The following is a 7555-nucleotide window of genomic DNA, read 5'->3' as shown; positions in this document are numbered from 1 at the left end:
TTTTTTAGTTAATTTAAATTAAATTTAATGTAATTTAACTTTTTGTCTCTTAGAAAAAATTAGATCATAGATGGGGTAGTGATATTTTTTTTGTTATCAAAGTATGTATATAAACGTATAGGTAAATAGCAGAAAATAGTGAAAAGTAGTAAATAGTATATATATATATATATATATAGCTCAGTGAAAGTAACTTAAGTTGTGTCATAGGTATACATTTATCTTTGTCACTTTGAAAACTGTAATTTAAACAGAAATACTAACCAGAAGGTGCATTCAGAGAAACTTTTCACTTTACTGGTTATTTAAAAGAAAATGATTCCTTGAACAGACCTTAGAAAAGACATGGTATACATTTAAATTAATGATCTTTTTCTCACTATTACAAGAAAAAAATCTAACTTTTAACATCCATTCTTTTCAAAGAAATTATTAAATATATCCCTGTTTTGTAATTAGTTTTTATTTTAAGTAATGTGCTGAGCTTTATTGTCTGTGTACTGTATTATTTTCTTTTTAAAATATTTGATATGTGTGTAATTAGTTTTCTTATTTTGCTTTAGGTATCAAAACAATCAAAAATACCAGTTATTGTATCTGAAATGAATGACTTGAGGCCTATAGGTGGTAAGTCAGATCTACCCAATGAAACTGGAAACAAAGACAATATTTCCATGTCTGTTGGTCAGGCTCTTTTCAATACTCTCTTTTTCAAAAGAAGGAAATCTTCAAGCAGTACCGTTCACTTGGCTGCTGTTGCCTCTGCTGCAGTGGCCTCTGCAGCTGTTGCTTCTGAAGTGATAGCAGCCAGAGACGGTGGGAGAACCAGTTCTGATGAGAGTGTTTGTGAAAAGAAAAATCTTTCTGCACTAAAATCTTTAAATCGACAGTTAATTGAAACACAAGGTTCTACACATTGTGGTGATGGGAATCTGTCTGACTCTACTGGTTTGGAAATAGTTTTACCTAAAGTAAGCCCTGAAGGTAATGTAAGAGTAGGTTGTCTTTTTCTCTGTCTGTAACAGTTGGGTAGTTCTTTTTTTTTGGTTTTATTATTTTTCTGTCTTGATGTTATGTATCTGTACTATTCTAATGTTCTGAGTAATGTTTAAAACTTTATGTTATATATTTTAATTTCTTTGTATAGCATCTGTAGTATTCTCTGGTAACATTATTGACATACAAACTGACTCAATGACCTGACAGTTAACCATTTTCTTATATTGAAAAATTCAAAGTTTTGTAACTTGTGTAATTTTAATGTTGTCATCTGTTGGATTTTTACTACTTTTGATGCTTGGATTGTAGTTTTAATTATTCAAAAGTCTGTAAAATGTGAGAAAATAAGAAGTCTCTCTTCACAGACACTATTCACAGAATGCAAAACGGTAAGCGTTTAGCCTAAAATAAATATTCTTTGATTTGACTTTAGGAGCTAAGTCTCAATCCTAACAAAAATATAGCTCGACTTTAAGAGCTAAATTTCTAACAATAAAATAATCTTAAGGAAGTAAAATTACTTTTCATGTATCTACTATCATCAAATATGTACAAAACCAACACTTTGTCTATCAAAAAAAATGTGGCATTTGAATAGAATCTTGTCCTTAACCATTATACTTTTCCTTTAGTTAACTTTAGAATGCTACTTTTAAGACTATTTTACAATAGAGTAACATTTTACAATTGAAAATTCTGGTTCTATTTGTTTTGTCAGTGAGGAAGCCAGTAATGTAAGGATTTTATTCCCCATGTAAAGTTGAGATGGCTTAGTCTGCTATGTGATCATTAGCCAGATCAAATGATATGTCCACTTCCATACCTATCTTGTTTGTTTGTTTTTTTTCAAGTTCAGTAGCCAGCCCCACATAGCTTTTGTTTCAGCAATATTTTTTTCCCTAATATTTCTTTGTTTACTTTTTTATAAGATGGTATACATGGGTTACTAGGTTATAGAATGTATTCTAAAGCTTTATAAATTTTGCGTAGAATAATATTAAAATAGATAGTCAAAGATTGTGAAGATCTATCAAATGATGACAAAATTATTGTTACTGCTAGAACTAGGTAGGTGCTATGCCTGTTGAAGAAAGATGATGATGATTGAAAATATGAAATCTCAGTTTTGGCTGTTCACCAGTTTTTGGCTTTGAGATGCTCTGGATAGCTGAAAAGCACCGTATACACCAGAGATAGAGTAACTATGACAAGTAGCTCTTCATATCAAGCTTCTGATGACCCGTATATGTATTGATTATTTTTTTTACTCCTACACATCATACATGATATAGGGGTTGGCTTCCTAAAGACACTGATTGTGTAGTGTACAAAGCATTGAATATTCTACATGTTATAGTCATCTGATGTTCATTTGTTATTGGCTGGTAATTCCTGTTTCACTCTGTTCTCAAGCTTTTTAAAAGAACACTAGATTTTGTAAGAAAGCTAACTTCAAGGGGGTAATAATATCATTTACACTAGAATTATAATTTGTTTCTTTTTTTTAAATTTTGCATAGAATAATAATAAAGTAGGTAGTCAAAGATATTGAAGACTATTTTGCTCTATCAAATGATGATAAAATTATAGTTACTGTTAGAACTAGATAGGCACCAGGCTTGTTGAAGAAAGATTATAATAAATGAAAATAGAAATTTTGTTTTGGCTATTTGCTGGTTTTTGACTTTGGGAAGGTCTGTATATCTGTAAGGCAGCATATACACTGGAGATAAAGTGACTATACCAGGTAGCTCTTCATATCTAGCTTCTGATGATCTGTAGAGAAGAAAATCCAGATGACCTTTGTATTGTTTTAATACAGGTGGCCATGCACTATTCAAGAACAATAACAAACTGTTTTGAAAGGTATATCATCAGACTGCTTTTTATAACTGATTTTGTTCCTTTCAGATAAAAATGTAGACTACAATGCAATAGGTAGTTGCTGTGTTTCAGAAGTTTTGAAGCAGGTAAATATTTGTCATAATCTTATTATAATGGACGTAGTGTGTATATGTGTATCTATCTATGTATGTGACCGAAATAATAAATAAAATATGGTGCCATCTATTGAATAGCACTACAAACAAAAATCCATAAAAAAAATTCACACTTTGGGTAATCAAGGTTCAGACAATTAGAAAAATAACTACTGTATGTGCAACAACAATTTTTTTATCACGGAACACAATTTTAAATAAAATAACTCTTCTCACAACAAGAACATGACTTTCGCTAGGACTGTATGTGAGGGTATGATTATATATCTTTATTGATGTAATTTGTAAATATAGTACTAAAATAATGGAGTTCTTAAAAAATACTTATGTTTTCAATAAAGGATATCACTTTTAATATATATAAAAACATTACAGTTTATATCAGCACAATCCAAACACCATTTTCATGCAGTACTTCCCAGAAAAATCCTTTTTTTTTAGAAAATGTTCACTTTTTTTTCTAAATTTTTTTCAATGTGGTATGAATACTATGATTAGTGATTATTAGTACAAAGAGCCGATCTTAGGGCGGTGTTTCTGCTAGTATCATTAACGTAACATTAATTTTCTAAAGTGTTGCAACTATTTTTAGGCATCAGAGTCTCTGTAAACAGGTGGATAATTTACCTTTTCCCATCTGGCTTGCATGTACTTTATTATCATTCTTTTATTTTGTGGGATATAAAAAAATAGGTCAGGCTGCATAGTGAAGACTGTGTAATTCGTAATAGTAGAGAAACTGTTAAGATACCTTTATTTACAAAGTTATTTTTGATGCGCTTTTCAGCTACTAGGTGATAAATTTCTCTATAGGATTTTAAGAACTGTTCTAGTTGTTTGTTGAATAACATTTTTGTTGTTTTAGGTCATTGAGGCTTCCAACATTAACTTTGATGATTCACCTGAAGATCAGAAGAAAGGATCTGTTGGTTGGGTGTAAGTTGGTGTATTGCATTAAGAGAAATTTAGATAAAAAAAAAAGCATTTTATACCATTAGTGATAATGATGAATGAAACTTTGAATATGTCTCTTACATCAAACACAAGTTTCAAAGAGCCAGTGTTTTTTGTCACGTTGGCATGCAATGCATTTATAAAATGTTTTTGCCAGTCATTCTTTGTAAAGAAAAATGCAATAGTTTTAATCTTTCTTGAATGGTTGATTAACTTTAGGTGAGTTGAAAAATTCTGTCCAGATTCCAGACATGCACTGTACAGAAATGTTGTAAAGTTGAAAATTCTACTTTTTAATTTTTGAAAGTAACTTGATTCCAGGTACTGTTGTAGCCTATGTTTTAATCTAAACATTTCTCAAAATTTGTATTGTTATTTAGCTGAATGTTACTTTAACAAAACATGATGGGCATGAATTTAATGTTTGTAACAATCTCCAGTTTGTACAAAACATTTTAAACCACAGTGAAAAGTGAGTAAGGCTAAAGTGAATTGTTTAATAGTGAGTCTTTCAGCCTGTTAATAAGTAATAAATGCATGACTTAGTTGATTTGTCTGTTACTGTCACTCATTTCAGAGCTATGGGTTAAATATTGAGTTTATGTTTCAGTGAAGAAGTAGAGGTACAAAATTAGCAAGTAAATGGAAATTCTGTTAGATACAGTTTTAGATGAAGTTAGGCCTATCACGGAACATTGGTTATGTTTACCCTATTACTGAACTTTGGTTATGTTAACCATGGTAATTGAAGTTGAAGAAACAAAACATTTTTTTTTCATTTTAACAATAGAAAACATTACAACACTACACATTATGTGATTTATAACATGTTTTTTCTCAAGATTAACAGTTTTTTTGCAGTTTTGAAAGTACCCACAAAGATGTAGTGGTGTTAATGAAGTGGAACACAGATAGTGCCATCAAAACAGTGAGGTAACCAATAATATTTGTAATTTCATACACTATAATTAAGTAGATGTGCATTGATTAATTTTTTGAGTGGAAAATTGCATACCTAGCTCTGCCCTTAGTGAAAGCCCAACAGATCTGGTAAAAGTCTACAAAATTGAACTCTCAGTCCATAATGGGCTTTCTTTTTGAAGGTCTTGTAATGCACTTTAAATGTTTTACCTTAAAAAGTTTTGCAGGTTATTTTAAGGAGACTACACTCCTCATTCCTTTTTTTCTTTAAAATATGGAAAACACACACAAATTTGCTAAAATGACCAAAATTTCTGTGAAGATTTTCAATAGCATTCATTCTCCAAGAAAATTATTGGACAGGAGACGTGGATCGTAAGTGAGGAAGTGTAGTAGTCAAGTCAAGAAACTTGGTAGAAATGGCAAAGCAGTTGCCTCACTTCTTGTTCAAAGCAGCCCATTTCAATGTGGTCAAGATTTCTACTGTCTGAATTTGGTACATTTAATGCACCAAATTTAATAATAAACTTGAATTTTTCTTCAACAGAAAACTATATTCTACATTAAGAAGTAATAAATATCCTAAAAATGATTTTTATTATGAAATATTTCTTTAATTCAGGGTTAAGCGCTTATTCTAACCCTAGTATAAACTGGAAGGAAATGGTGTAAATAGAAAACAGTGGGAAATTTAGACAGCAGCGATGTCTTTATTCTCCATATTGTAGCTTGATATTTTATTAATGTCTAATTTGTTTATTATGGGAAACAAGCCAAACTGCTAAAAATTTTATTTACAATCTTTGACTTGTAGAATTTTGTTGTGGTGTGAGTTTTGTTCAAACTCAATTATTTACATTAGTTACTGCAGTAATAATATAGGGGTTATTCTATAAAATATTATTATTTTTCAATTTATGGGAAAGTTTAATATGAACTTAGTTTGCTTGTGGACTACTAATTTACCATGTCAAGTTTGGTCTGGATCGGTCAACTCGTTCAGGAGAAGAGGCATCCATAGGCAGACAGAAAGTTTCCCTGATATTGGATAGTTACCTCACCAGTATGGCACAATATGTATAGTGCATACGTGAAGAAAGCATGTACCCCAATATCTATACTCAGATCTGCCTCAGTTCCCTTGCCAGAGCTGGAAAACTGAGTCCTGAAAGTCTTAATTAAAAATACTACAAGTTTGATGGATAAGCTTTGTTATAGACTCACATGTATGTCCAATGTTCATGTGATTAAGTCATACAACTTGCAGTCTTTGTGTTGTGTGGTTTAAATCCCATCACCAAAATGCTCACTCTTTCAGCCATGAAGGCATTATAATGTGATTGTCAGTCCTACTATTCATTGGTAAAGAATAGCCCAAAAATTGGTGGTGAGTGGTGTAGACTAGGTGCCATCTCTCTTGAGTAGCTTTGCACAGAATTCAACAAACAAACAATGTTTGTATTTTATGTTAGTGCTATTGATAAATATAAGACTTGTTTCCTTTAATATCTCATATATCTAAGGCAACTGAATAAAAACTGAATATTAGTACAAAATTGCTTGTTTAATAAGATTTTATTTGTTTCTTTAAAAAAATGTTATCAACTTTGGTTTCACATTTCTTTTTTAAGTGACAATATTAAAACCATAAACCATCTTTATTTTGATTTATCAAAATCTAATTATTAGTAACTTCTGATCAAAAGCAAGTTAACACTGTATAAATTAGAACGAAAAAGTACCTTATAAATTAATAAAGCTAATTCTGTAAAAAAATAATTGACAAGAGATACTTAATATCATAAATCAGTACACAAGGAAACATACCTATGATGATTAAAATACAATTTTATCTCACAAGGTTTTTCAAGTTATAATACTTAGGTTATCCCTAAGCTAACAATAAAAAACGTTTTTCAAAAGTGTAGACATAATAATGATAGGCAAAATTATTTTAAATATTGATAACAATGAAAATAAGTTTAAAGATAAGTGAAGTAAGTCATTACTTACTTTACTGAGATATATTTCTTATATCCATATTGCAGTTATCTTTGCAAAGGACTAATTAATGTATCACCACATACTGTGTGGAAGACCATAAAAAATCCTCTCACGAGGTTTATGTATGATGAAACTACAAAGGTATGTATATATATATTTAGTATAGTTTTTTCTTCTTTGTAAATTTATCATGTAGAATATATAACAGAACATTATACTTGTGGAAACAAGTTGGTAAATGTACAAGTTATAAGTTAATTAAAAGTTCTATGACTAAAAAAAAAGTGTTTAGATAATGGTACAGCTTGAGAAATACTAATTATTAATGAGACATCTAAATGAGAATAAAGAAGAGTGTATAATAATATATCAACCACACTACATCTGCTATATCCAGTGCTAATGAGGGCTTAAACTTACACGAAGGCTTCTCAGCTGGCTGGGATATGACAGATATAGCATTAGTTAAGATGCTATTTATAGTAGGACAACAGCTGTTATGGCATATAAAAGATTAAGTTGGTGAAGTGTTATTTTTCATATAGTTTTACTTATGTCACAACACGGCCCAGCATGGCCAGGTGGTTAGGGCGCTCAACTTGCAAACTGTGGGTCGCGGGTTCGAATTCCTGTCCCACCAAACATGCTCGCCCTTTCAGCCATGGGGGCTTTATAAT

General features: G+C 30.6%; 1 pseudogene; it reads left to right on the top strand.

Annotated features, from left to right (window-relative positions):
- The window catches only part of LOC106464240, a 52913-nt pseudogene that overhangs the window by 31285 nt on the left and 14073 nt on the right, over positions 1–7555 (top strand).

Source organism: Limulus polyphemus, unplaced genomic scaffold (assembly GCF_000517525.1).
Source record: "Limulus polyphemus unplaced genomic scaffold, Limulus_polyphemus-2.1.2 Scaffold1596, whole genome shotgun sequence".
NCBI lineage: Eukaryota > Metazoa > Arthropoda > Merostomata > Xiphosura > Limulidae > Limulus > Limulus polyphemus.
Note: the sequence above shows the minus strand (reverse complement) of the source record. Positions and strands in the feature narration are given on the sequence as shown.